General features: G+C 42.1%; 1 protein-coding gene across 6 annotated transcripts in view; it reads right to left on the bottom strand.

Moving 5' to 3' along the window:
* Positions 1 to 2,550, bottom strand: part of CLASP1 (cytoplasmic linker associated protein 1) — a 265,163-nt gene extending 262,613 nt beyond the window's left edge. For 5 of the 6 annotated variants that reach the window (XM_032216164.1, XM_032216125.1, XM_032216148.1 and 2 more), the window contains exon 1: positions 1,275 to 1,529. The gene's annotated coding sequence lies outside the window, so the exon portion shown is untranslated. Of the gene's footprint in view, positions 1 to 1,274; positions 1,530 to 1,607 lie in introns of those variants that run through there. The other variant, XM_032216133.1, reaches the window with a different exon arrangement.
* Between the last annotated feature and the right edge of the window lie 11,670 nt (positions 2,551 to 14,220).

Here is a 14,220-nt window from a genome sequence, read left to right as displayed (position 1 = left end):
CTACGAAATAAATTCATCATCTGGAAAGGGCAGATGAAATAATACCACTGACGTTTAAGAGAAATGGTGCAAATCCAACAATCAGTAAATTATTTAGGCGAACACAAACTAAATTCTTTAAATTGTTTCCTTCCAGCATCTCAGTATATTTAAGCACTACTCCTAACCTCACATCATTTAAACTTCTGAGACCCAAGTGTAGTGAAATAATGCCCAAGAAATACACACACACACACACACACACACACACACACATATATATATATATACACACACACACACACATACATACATACACAGCTTCATTTTGTACCCAGATAACAAATCCGGGTTAAGTGTGTACACACAGATGCACAAAAAGAGGTCATTTTAAAGAAAATGTTACAGAAATGCGACAACATCTTTTAGAGTTAGGGAAACGGACATCAAAACCCGGAATGTCCAAAAGAAAGAAAGAAAGAAAATCACTTAAGAGATCCGGCAGGAAGAATGAAATAATACAATTTATATAGTTGTATTATGGCCGTGGCGTCAGAATCTCCGATATAAAGACATTTATAATAGGGAGTGGCGGAGATAAAACAAAAAGCTGCACTTTTCCGGCAACACACTCTCTCTCTCAATGTAGATCGAGGACGGAAAAACACATATACAGAAAAAGGAGAAAGGAACAGTCACCCAACCCACTTTCCGCCGGCCTGGAGATATGCAGTGAGACTGAACGGGGTTTGGCTTTGTTCTCGCATTTAAATCATTCCCCCCAGGAAAGGAGGATCGGCAGGAAAATCCCCCCACCTACCCAGATCATTTTCTGAAAGGAGTTTTTTTTCTGCCCCTGCCCGCCCATTGTGTGTGTGTGATTTTTCTGTGTGTGTCGGGGTGTGTGTGTGTGTGTGTTTGTGTGTGTTTGCAAGCGCTTCCGATCTCTCTCCCCTCTCCCGCATCTGAAGCAAAATAAAAAAATAAGTACCAAACGGTGACCTTCGCCAGACGAAGGGAGGCCGGCGAGACAAGAGGCGACGATCGCCCGCACTTCTTGCCTGCCTGGCTCCACCGTATTCAGCTAAACCAGATCTCCCCTCCTCCCTGCTTCATCAGCCCTGCCAGCCTTGCACACACTCACATCCAAACAATGCACATCTCCTCGATCTTCACCCCCCCATCCCCACCGTCCGCCGATTCCCCCTCCCCCAAGTCCTCCACCCACCCATGCAGAAAGTCCATGCAACATGACAGTGCAAGCGCTGGGAAGGGAGGGAAAGACGGTCGACTACCTGGCTGTGGTGGCGGCGGCGCTAACACTGGAGGTGGGTGCAAAGGTATCTGGAGGCCAGCACGTCCTGGAAGAGACATTCAGACGGAACCGGGAGCAACAGACGTGTTTAATCCGCGCTGCTCCCGCCACCGCCGCTGCTGCTACTGCCACCGCAATGCATGGTTGATGCTTTTCTCCGCCCCTGTTAGTTGCCGAGAAAACTGCAGCTTGGGCTTGGTAAGAATGGAAGCGCTGCTACGCAGGCGCACTTCGCGTTTGGCTGGAGAGACGGAGCGGACCGGTGGCGGGCATGCGCAATAGGACCAGGGTGCCCCCCCCAAATAATACCAACCTTCAAGTGAGCATGCGCTTCGTAGTCCTGGCGCTTCTAATGATCATCACGCATGTGCTGGTCTGGCTTCGCTTAGTGCGCTCGCCCCTCGCGGGCTAGAAGGGCTCGGTTGCAAGTCTCCCGGCGAGCGTTAGGTGGCAGCAGAGGGGCGGGTTTTTTCCGATTTTCCCCGCTTCCCAAGGGTCGCGTGAGCTTTTTTTTTCTCCGTGGAGATTTCCTAGCCCCGAATTCCCGACGTCAAAGAGTTTTTACGGAAGGAAAACGAGCGAACCTATCTACGGTGACGGAATCCGATCAGAACGATAAGGGAGGGGGAAATCCTGAAGGACGGCCGGAGCGATGATCTCAGCGCGCGGAGTGCGCATGCGTCCGTGAGGCGTGAGCCGTAATGGTGTATAGGCGCAACGGGCTGCTGCATACCTTCATTAATACACTTAGGCGGGCAAAGTAGGGGGAGCCATGTTTGCGTGAAGGCGGAAGGATACTTAGCAAATGAGCGTGGTTGGAGTTTTCCTTCCGGGGTTAAAAGTTGTGAAAAAAAGGCACCAAGGGGGCGGGGGGCGTTTATCGTCGTCCGTATTTGAGATTATCGTACGTTCATTTTATAAACCGCCTAATGGTTTGAAATTTGATTTCTGGCCAAGGCTTGTTTTTAACGTCAGAGTCACCCATTTTACCCACACTGCCTGAAAAATACTCGAGAAATTAAGAGAGTTGTAGCATGCAGCTCCTTTTTTTTCTGCCCATCCATAAATTCCATAATCACAAGGGTATCTTGGAATGCACACCAGAATAGAGTTAACAAGAGTTGGAAGGAACCTTAGAGGTCTTCTAGTCCAACCCTCCTGATTAAGCAAGAAACCCCTATTGCATTTCAGTCCAATATCTTCTTAAAAACCTGTGCTGGAGCACCCACAAATTCCAGAGGCAAGCTGTTCCACTGATTAATTGTTCTTACTGTCAGAAAAAATTCTCCTTAGTTCTAGGTTGGATAAGAAATAAAATCATTAAAGAGAAATGTCTTTTAAAAAGAAACCGGCTAGATGCAGCAGAAAGATTGATAATTCAAATAATTCTGCCACTACAAAAAAGAGAATGTAAGTTGCATTAAGGTTATACTGTTTGTGGAAATTTTAGATTAGGAAAATATGAAATTATAGAAACATTAAGTTTGAAAAGGAGAAAAAAAACATGATTTCCAATCCCTTATGAACTATCCAGACTCTTACATGACACACATACTTCTATTTAGAATCTATTTTTATGCCAAGGTTCCTTCAAATGACTAAAATCAGACTTGCCACATTATATAATTCTGTAATGTTCATGTAACTTTCTCGATTAACATTAATTAGCTTTCCCATCAGGCAAAAACTTTTGGGTCATGGGATTTTATTACTAGATTATAACAAAAGGAACAAGAGAATCTGACCTATCAAGAAGGGAAAATGCATGACCTTCCAAAAGCTGTTGAATTCCAACTCCCTTCAGAGAGCCAGTTTGGTATAGTGGTTCAGGTGATGGCAGTGGCGGGATTCGGTGGGTGTGGCTAGGTGGGGGGAGCCATGTGACTGAGTGGGCATGGCCAACCTGACATCACTCAAGCCCACTCAGTCACATGCCTCCCCTCACCAATCCATGCCCTCAGGAAAAGGTAGGCCTCCCAGCCTCTGCCTCTTTGAGAGCTGCTTTGCAAACCAGCTGTTAAAAAGGTGACGGCTGGCAGAGGCGACAGAAAAGTCCTCCGGATGGCGAAAAAGCTGCTGCTGTCGCCATTTTCTTCGCGCATGCACATCCCGTTGCCTTGCAAGCCAGTATGCAAAGCATTGGGGTGAGTGAGCGGCGACCGGGCGGGCGGGGTGAGAAACCAGCGACAGGGATCAGTTCAGGGGTGTGGCCAGTCGGCCATCACTACCAGTTCGCCGAACAGGACAAAATTTCTGCCACCGGTTCAGGTGAATCGGTGCGAACTGACTGAATACCACCTCTGGGTGATGGCCTAGAAAGCAGAAGGCAAGAAAGCTGACTGGGTCAATGGGGTAGCCGGCAAGGAAGGTTGCAATGAAGAAAGTGTAGAAAGTTAGCACCCAACCCTCCTAGAAGAATGAAATATTTTAGGAAATATTAAAAAGGCAGAATATTATATTTTCCCTAAAAGAGAAATAGAAACCTTAAGGGAGACAGAAACTCAGTGCTTCAGCACATTGAGAAGGACTGGGCCAGTCTATCTACAAAACAAAAACTCCAGGTGATGGGATTAAGACATGACCTCTAGGACAGTGGTGGGATTCACTTACCTTTGCTACTGGTTCGTAAATGTGAACACACTCGCACGCGTGCTCACACCACCTGCACAAACGCACTGCCTTCTGTGCATGTGCAGAAGGTAGCACATTACGTCGGGGTGGGTGGGCGGAGCCTCCAGCAGCTGCCGCTGCTAGTTCGCCCAAACCAATAAGAACCAGCTGAATACCACCTCTGCTCCAAGACATAATAGGATTATTTAGCAGCAGGGCTCACTGCATTGAAAAATCACCTGGAGACATTGCATCACCCTCCAGGCTTCAACCAAACTTGACCTCCCATGGCCCCATGGGAGTCTGACTACAGCCACTATAATACATTTCTTGTACAGGAACAGGAAGCTCAAGGGCAAGGCCCAAGAGAGGGTATAAATAACCCTCACTCTCCACTCCATGTGATCAGCTGCACCAGGTCCTGATGATTGACAGTTCTGCTCCATTAGACCATCTTTCCAATCAGCCTCCACGTTCCCAGTGCCTTTCTCCCCATTTGGAACCGAACCAGGTGGCACTGTTCCCTCTAAGGTGCACGGCTGCGCGGCCGCGCACGTGGCAAGAAAATCCCACGCAGCAGTTTCTATCTGCCACGCAGAGATTTCTGTAAAGCAAACGTGGGGAAGTCCTTTGCAGGAAGCTAGAACTGGCCGCCTGCAAAGAACCTCCCCAGACTTGTTTTGAAGAGCACGGCTCTTCAAGTCCATGTTCAGGGGATCCCTTGGAGAGGGGATTCCTTCCTGCGAGACCCCATCCAGAAAATGCGGGGAGCGGCAGCAGAGACCGGGGGCTGCTTCTGCTGCGACCGCTGGACTGTGGGGCTGGGAAGGGGGTGGGAAGAGCGGCGGGGCTGGCGGTGGCAGGCTGGTTGGCTGCCTTTCCACCGCCGCCCCCTCTGTGCGGCAGCTTTCGACCTGCTCCCCCCTCCCTCCGCCGCACCCCTAACTTGAACCTGGTCCGCAGAGGGGCGAGCAGGCACCTGCGTTCCGGCGCAGCCCAGCGGACGGGGTGCTGCGCGAGGGGGCGGGCGAGGAGAGGAGAGACGGGGCGCCCTGCCCTGGTGGCTTTTACTTTCCGGGACCAGGAGGAAGGTATCCAGAGTCAGTCCGCCTCTGAAGATGGGGTTTTATTTGCAACCGGGCATTCAAAGATTCTCCAATAAAGGAGGATTTAAGAATTGATACTTTAAAACGCAAGTTCTTCTCACGCTCCACTAATCTATCAAGAAGGGAAGAAGGGGGAATCAGATGCTTCCCCCTTCACTAAAGAGGCAAAGGTTTCCAATTGTCCGGCAGCCTTCGTGGCAAACATTTTTTTTTTTCATTTTCTTGAGGAAGTTTGACTCCGGCGGTTTCCGTAGTGTTTTACTGGTGGGCTTTTCATTTTAGGAAGGGATTTGGTCCTACATCAAGATACATTTCTGAAGATGTTATCAGTACCTCCTTTCTGATTTTTATTTTGATTTGCTTGTTTGTAAAGTAAATACCTTACCAGTTGCAAGTAGTATGAGGTCACCATTGGGTTTCTGGACTAGAAGATCCCATTGATCTCTCCAAGTGGGTCTCCTGTGCTTTCATTGGGAGTGTCACAACTTCATGCACTGTTCCTGTCTGGGGCTGCATCAGAATGAGTCTCTCTGGCTCAGTGTCAGGAAGGCTCTCCTGGCAGCAGGCGAGGAGGGCATCCAAAAGAGAAGATTGGAGTGGAAATTGTCTAATATGTCTAAGAGTTGCCTTGGATGAGATAGATGTCTGGCTGTGTAAATTTGATTAATGAATATAAACTTTATTGCTCTTACTGTTGCAGTATATGATTAGGAGGTATATCTGCTTGAACATGTATGTTTATACATACTTACACACATACAAATATTAAAGTCTGTTGTGGGCACATATTTAATGGAATGGAGAGGATTGGTTTATATGGAAGAATTACAAAGTGAAGTAATGGACATTACGTAATCTATTGTATGTCTTTTTTCCTATTTACCGTATATACTCGAGTATAGGCCGACCCGAATATAAGCCGAGGCACCTAATTTTACCACAAAAAACTGGAAAAGTTATTGACTCGAGTATAAGCCTAGGGTGGGAAATGCAGCAGCTACCGGTAAATTTCAAAAATAAAAATAGATACCAATAATGTTTTTGAATATTTATTTCAAAGAAAAACAGTAAACTAGCGGTGTATTCAATGAAATACTTCACTCACCTCATGATGCTGATGTCCCGCTGTGATGATGATGTCCTGTGCAGCCGCGGGAGCGATGTCCCGCCTCCTATGACACACGGCACAGTGATTCCTATCATTGGATCACTGTACCAGAGGAGGTGGGACATCGCTATGTGGCTGCTTGCCATAACAAGGAGGAGGTGGGACATCGTTGCAGAGCGGCAGGAGGGGGAGGAAGGGGAATCGTAAGACAGCCCTGCATTACATTAGAACGTGAGGAGGGGGGATGGTGCGGTGCGCGCTGCGCGGCAAACTGACACAGAGGGAGGGAAAACTCACAGGGGCACTGGGCCATTCACGAGTGTCACCCAGCGGGCATGGCCCCGCCCCTTTTTCTCCTCCATTTCGGGCAAATTTTTCACTGACTCGAGTATAAGCCGAGGCGGCTTTTTTCAGCCCAAAAAGTGGGCTGAAAAACTAGGCTTATACTCGAGTATATACAGTACTTGTTTAAGCTTTATTCTAGAAAAAGTTTTTTTCTCTTTATTTTCAAGGTATTTTTAAATCCTTTGGGGCAAATAGAGAAATGTAGGTATAGTAATGAACATGGCTGACTTCAGAGAATACAGCTTGATATTTTAATTATAGGAAGTTTAAAGCCAACCTGTTTGTTGGCTTTAATTGAAATATTTTCTATATTGGCTTCAATTTTGGTCCAGTAAATTTATTTTTATAAGTGGAACTAAAATGAGCAAGCATGATTAACATTAAGTAGATAATACAGAGTTTTAAAAGACATTTGGTTAAAAATTTAAACCTTTAACTTCTTCAGGAAAATTTCAGATTCCAACTGTTTATCAAGCAATAGTAAGAAATCATTCTCCTATATCTGCTGCCGCCTCCTCCTCCTCCTCCCCCAACAGCACTGCCGGATTTCCGCCCAATGCTGCGGGGGGCCCAGCGGGAGCTTTGGCGGCTTCACCTCAGCCGCATCGCTGGGCAGCAAATGTGTTGGTGCTGTTGGAGGAGGAGGAGGAGGAGGCGGCAGCAATAGCACCTGAGGACAGGACAAGAAGCAATGGAAACTTGTCAGAAGGAGACTCAAGCTGGAAATAAGGAGAAATCTGACAGTAAGAACAATTAAAATCAATGGAATCTTAATTCATTTGCTACAGGTTTTCAAAAGACTGGACGGCCATTTGTCTCAGATGATATAAAGACTCCTGCCTTGGACAAGGGGCTGGACTAGAAGACCTCCAGTATCCCTTCTGATTCTATGATTTTAAAAACCACAAGCTTTTTACAGCTCGCTTGCAACTTTACCAAATTTAATTCAGCCATTTCCTTTTGTTATTAAATGGGTACTGCTAGTTCAATGCACATGCGCTCCACTTTTAAAATGCTGAAAAAATCCCCATGACCTGCAACAAAATTCATTCTTCCACTCTTATCTTGCCCTAACTTCTGATAGGTTCCTGAAATATAGATCTATAAAATTTAGTGAAAATATTTCTATCTATTTTTAATACAGACTCGTAAAACAGATTGGGACAAATGACCATTAGTGCTCTGGGATAATAGCAGGTTTACTCTATTTGGATTTTCAGATAAAAGGTATCTTTTGTGCTAAGTTCTAACAATGTAGTTCTCTAATGTAACTATGAAACAGTCCAAATATATAATTCCCCTCAAGGAGGAATTCTGGGAGTTGAAGTCCACAAGTCTTAAAGCTGTCAGGTTTGAAGACCCCTGGGGGTTTTTTTCCCTAAAGGGTTAGGGGTGCAAAGGTCTTGTAACTTGACAGCTTTAAGACTTGCGTGCTTCAAATGCCAGACGTTGAGCCAACATTTTGGTTGCTAAACAGGAGCGTTGTTAAGTGATACTGATATTATATAACACTTTTAATTAAGCGGGTACCTTGAATAAACATAACTGAGTTTCAAATAATACTGATTTCGTTGTTGTCTTGGGTGACATCTGTGAAAAAAATTCAGGTGCTCAGGCATGAAAATATGCTGCTCAAACACTATACTTTTCTGCTCACACTGAAAAAAAATTAGAGGGAACATTGCCAGGTGGATATTTCTTTCCAACAGTAGGATATGATTCTGAGATTGGAGGATTTCCATGCAGAGAGGGGAACTCTGCATGCTGAAGGAATGACTTCAATCTAGCAAATCACTAGCAAATGCCAGCATTTTTTCTTTTTTAAACAGAACTTTGTTTATTTTTCTTTTCAAAAAAAAACACAAATATGTCATCATTTGTCAATCATTAAGACATTGAAGTACATTTTTTTTTGTTGTGTGTACCCCTCCCCTCCCTCCCACCCCCCCCCCACCCCCCCTCCTCCTTCCCCCCCCCCGACTTCCCAGAACCCGTAAACGGTATGGATTCTTTAACTAACACAGTCTAATCTATTGAGAAAAAGAAATAAATGACATTCTAGATTGACTTAGCTTCTTCTTACTGAACTGACTTTTAACAGTTTAACTCATTCTGATCTTAAGCATAGGCTAACTGGAATTTCTTAGTCCCGTATTTATTTTGTATATAGTCATCCATTTTTTCCACTCTCGTTTATATATCTCATTTGAATGATCTTGAGATATGCCGATATTTTAGCCATTTCGGCTAAGTTTGTTACTTTCAATGTCCATTCTTGGATTGTAGGCAAGTCTTCCTTCTTCCAATATTGCGCCACCAACAGTCTTGCTGCAGTTATCAGGTGCAGAATCAAATTGGTCTCTACCACTGTAAAGTCCGTACATATACCTAGTAAAAATAACTGAGGAATAAACTTTATCCTTTCTTTTAAAACATTTTGCATGACCCACCATATTTTTATCCAAAATGCCTTAACCCTTTGGCAGGTCCCACCTATATGATAATATGTAGCGTCGAGAGAACCACAACCTCCAACATTTAGGCTGTACATTCGGATACTAGAAGCCAACTTTTTAGGATCTAAATGCCATCTATAGAACATCTTGTAAAAATTTTCTCTCAGATTTTGAGCTTGTGTAAATTTCCCAATTTCTTACCCAGATTCTTTCCCATGTATCCAACATTATTGGTTCCTCAATATTTTGAGCCCATTTTATCATACAATCTTTAACTAATTCTGTTTCCGAATCCATCTGTATTAATACATTATATATCCTCTTATATGCATTAAGCTTTGATCTCTTATTTGTTTAAACAGATATCCTCAACTTGGATAAACCATTTTTTGGCTATATTTTCCCACCTAGCTGTAATTGCCCATACTGGAACCATGTTTGACTTACCTTCTCCTCTTTTAATACCTCTAAAGATTTTAATTGTAATACCCCCCTTTCCGAGGTAAGAAGCTGTCTGTAAGTAATTCTGTCCTGTTTTTGTGCTGTATTCATATTTTCAATTGCGTGTCTAGGAATTGCCCACATGGGTATCTTGTCATTTAATTTATATTGGTATTTCTTCCAAACCCGCAATAAAGCATTTCTTAAAATATGACTTTTAAAATTCTTATCCAATTTTTTGTTGAATAACAGGTAAGCATGCCAACCAAATACCAGATCGTGTCCCTCAATATTCAATATTCTATCATTGGTTAAATGAGTCCAATCACTAATTACAGATAATGCCACTGCATCATAATATAGTTTTAAATTAGGTAGTTTCAATCCTCCTCTCTCACGTACATCTTGCATTATTTTCATCTTTACCCTCGGCTTCTTTCCTGCCCACACAAATTTGTTGATACCCTTCTGCCATTCTAAAAGGTTCGCATCTTTTTTAAGTATAGGTAACATTTGGAAAAGAAATAAAAATTTTGGTAAAATGTTCATTTTCACTGCCGCTATCCTACCAGCAAAGATAAGTGCAATTTCTCCCATTTTTCATCTCGGTCTGTATGCTATGCCAAAGTGGTTCATAATTATGCTTATATAATTTCCCATTTGAAGTAAAATGTTAACTCCAAGATATTTGACTTTTTTAACTACCTCACCATCTAGCATCACTCCTAATTCTTCCTTTTGTTTAATATTCATATTTATAGCTAATCTTTTGGTTTTTCCTAAGTTTATTTTAAAGCCGACACTTGACCATATTGATTAATCGTATTCATTAAAACCATACTGGATTCCTGCGGTTGTTCCAATATATGACCAAATCATCTGCAAAAGCGCGGACTCTATATTCTTGCTGCCCTAATCTGATCCCTTTTTAAACCATCCAAGGCCCGTATTTTATTCAACAATACTTCCAAAGTTATAATAAACTATAATGGGGACAAAGGACAGCCCTGTCTTGTACCTTTTCCAATTTGAAAAGAGTCTGTTAAACTTCCATTGACTCTGATTTGTGTGTGTGCTGTTGGTATCTTGCTTTAATTGACTGTAAAAAATATCTCCTATCTGCATTTTTTTGCAGTATCTCAGCAGAAATTGCCAGTTAACTCGATTCAAAGGCCTCAGCATCCCAAAAATATAAACGCAGCCAGGGATCTGGTTGTTCTTTCCCAAATATTCTAATGCATTAATAATTATCCTAACATTACTTTCATCTGTCTCCCTTGTATAACACCTGTTTGGTCCGTATGTATCAATTGTTGAATGACCAACATTAACCTATTTGCTAATATTTTAGTAAAAATTTTATAATCCTACATTCAGTAATGAAATAGGTCTATAATTTTTGGGTTGAGTAGTATCTTGATCTTCTTGGGGTATCAAACGATATAAACGCTGTCTTCCAAGATGGAGGGACTTTACCTTCCGTTTGAATCAATTAAATAATCTCTAAGAGGTTCTACCATTTCTAACTGTAAGTTTTTTATAGTAAACCGCTGTCAAGCCATCTGTACCTGGTGCTTTCCCTGACTTTAATGCTTAATTACCCTGCAGGATTTTCCCCCGAGGTTATTGGTTGATTCAATTTTTGCCTGTGTTCTTCTCTAACTGAAGGTATTTTCTCTTTGTCTAAATATTGTCTATGTCTAAACCATTAATTTTATCCCTTTATACAGTTCTGTAAAAAATTCCCAGAAAGCCTTTTGGATCTCTTCCTGTTGAAACACCTCCTTCCCTCTATAAATCAGTTTAGATATATTTCGAGTTTTCCTTTTTTTCCTAATCTGATAAGCTAACCATCTGCCAGGTTTGTTTGCATTACAAAAAGTTATTGTGTTTTGCATATAATAAATTAGTAGCTACCTGGTCAGAGATCAACATGTCAAATTGAGATTTTAATATGTTAATAGCTTCCTTAACCTTTGTATCGTCTGGGTTCATTGTAACTCCAGCTCTTTTCTCTTAATTTGCTCTTCCAGTTCTGTTCGTTTTAACCCTTGCTTATTTCTATGTGTTTTATTTATATTCATCAAAAACTCCTCTCATATACGCTTTGCTTGCGTCCCCATACAAATTCCATAGATGTACCCCTTATTCATATTCAAAACAAAATATTCAGATAGTTAATTTTTTACAATCATTAATATACTTTTCATATCTAAATAAGTTTCATTCAATCTCCAAGACCTTCTTGCCTGCACTACCTTCCCACTCCATCCAAACTGGGTTATGGTCCGAAAGGACCCTAGTTGCAATCTTTGTTTTCTTGACCCTAGAAAGCAAATCATTAGTGGTTAGAATAAAATCAATCCTTGAGAGGGATTGATGCCTGTCCGAGAAGAAGGAAGTCATTATTCCTCTGCATTTCTTTCTCGCCAAATATCTCTCAATTCAAAATCATCCATAATGTCAAGAAAGATTTGGGTAACTTTGCTCGCATCTTGGTATTTAGGCGGGAAATCTTCTTATCTCTCTTAGTGTCTATCACTCCATTCCAGTCACCCAATAGTATACAGGAAACTATAGTCCCACTGTACTAATTTAGCATGAAGATTTCTATAGAATCTATCTTGCTGTTGATTTGGAGATAAATTCCCAAAAGTAATGTCTTTTTCCCTTCTAAGATTAAGTCTAAAGCAATATATCTTCCGAAGGGATCTGCTTCTATTATTCAGCTTTCATATCTTTTCTTAAGTATACAACTATACCATTCTTCTTTTCCATAGCAGAAGCTGCAAAATGTTGACCAAGTTTTGAGTTGATCAAATATTTTTGATCAGTTGACTTGATATGAGTTTCTTGCAAACAAATTACATCGTTCTTAAACTGTTTGAGATAATGAAATATTTTCTTCCTCTTCTGTGGAGAGTTCAGTCCGTTGACATTCCATGTTAAAATCTTAGTTGTCATCTTTGGTTTGGTTGAAGCATTTTAGAGCTTCCTGCTACGGCCTGTTTAACCTTAGGTCTAGCTCCTCCCACTGCTTCCAGATTTGTTATTGTAGTTCCTTGATCGATGGCCGATGATTGTTGATGCTGTTGCTTTTTAGCTTGTTTCTCCATACGTCTAGTAGTCATGCGGCTAGGTCTTGGTTCCATAGCACCTTGCACTTCTAGAGAAGAGAGATGCTCCATCTTGTCTGGTGGTTGTGTGGTTTGCTGTCTATCCTGTCCTTCTTGTGGTCTTTCTCTAGGTCCAGATGGTGCAGGGTGTCCGGCCTTCAATATATTATAATAAAAATCTCGGGCTTTCCATACAGAGTTGAGGCGGTACCTTTGCTTATCAAATGTAAATATGATGCCAAATGGTGCATCCCATCTATACTGTATCTGACGATTTCTGAGTTCTTCGACCAAAAAAGCGTAGTCTCTCCTGGCTCTTAACATTTGAGGTGGTATCTCTTTCAAAACAGCCAGGTCTTGACCGCCAATTTGAAGCTTAGTGTTATAAGACGCTTGCAGTACCATATTTCTAAGCTCTCTTGTAGTAAAATATATAACGATGTCTCGAGGAAGCTGCTTCTGCTTTGCCAGCCAGGAGTTAACGCGGTAAGCTTTGTCAATTTGCCAGTCTTGGTTGGTCCCTGGTCTTCCCATCAGGTGGTCAAAAGCTTCCGATAGGATCTGTTTCAGGTTCTCCTGTTTCTCCTCACGCAGCCCCCTTACTCTTAATGCGAACTCCATTTGTCGGTACTGTATCATAATAATTTCTTTTTCAGCATTTTCCACTTTTTGTTCCACCACCTCTGTTTTCAATATCAAGTTAGCATTGGCATCATTAAGAACCTCTAGAGTATCTTCCACTCCAGAAATATGTTCTGTTAATACAGTTACAAGACTCAGCATGTCGTCTCTAATTTTATCAACCTTAGCCTCAAATTTCTCATACAGCTCCTGTTTAAGTCCTTTTATTTCACTTTTAATTTCTTCTTTCATTTCTTTTATTTCCTCTTTTCTCTCCTCTCTATTATCTCTAAATTTATCTTCCATTTTAATTGTCTGTGCATTAAGAGCCTCGCTTAGATTACTCAGGAAAAATTCTTTCGTTAACACATCCCCAGCAGGGGGCGTAGGAAGCGGAGGCTGCAGCTTTGTGCCAGGCACTGAGGATGTGCCCCTGGAAGTAGAGGGTGACGACTTCAAGTTAATATTTGGTTTTGAGGCCATTTCAAAATTTATCTGCCTGCAGTTAATAAAACTCTATTGCCTGAATATGCAGCTTTAAGTAAAGAGGCTTTTATTTTGAAGTTTAAGGCTTGGCAAAACTTTCAGTGAGTAAACATTGTAACAAGACCGTTCAGCAGATTCATCACCATTTAACTTCCAGATAAGCAAGGTTAATGAAGGAGTAAAATTCTTCTATTGTGAAACCAAAACATATGATAAGCAATCTCTTTTGTTTTGAATTCTTGTGAGGATTAGCAAAAAGTGTTCGTTATTACCGGAGAAACCAGCCTGCTCGGCGCCATTTTAAAAGCCTCTAAGTAAATAATTTTTCAGAGGAGAAAAAGAAAAGAAGCTAAAATGTTGATAAACAATTATTGTCCATGCAGTAAACGGATTCAGCTCGTGATAAGATTAAATCAAACAAAACTTTGAGCAGAGTGGGGGAGACCTACTTTGTCCTGCACAAGGCAGTTTGAAGTTCCCAGCACGGACAGCCGTTCTGCCTTGGGCTAGCCCCCCTTTCCTTGCAAGCACAAAGCTGCAAAAATCGAAGAGCATTTGCCAGCAAAACAGTTTCTTCTTTCCTTCTTGCCTGAAGGATAAGAAAACCTGATAAGACGTCAGATGGAAGATCCTCTAA

The sequence above is a fragment of the Thamnophis elegans genome, chromosome 1, assembly GCF_009769535.1.
Source record: "Thamnophis elegans isolate rThaEle1 chromosome 1, rThaEle1.pri, whole genome shotgun sequence".
NCBI lineage: Eukaryota > Metazoa > Chordata > Lepidosauria > Squamata > Colubridae > Thamnophis > Thamnophis elegans.
Note: the sequence above shows the minus strand (reverse complement) of the source record. Positions and strands in the feature narration are given on the sequence as shown.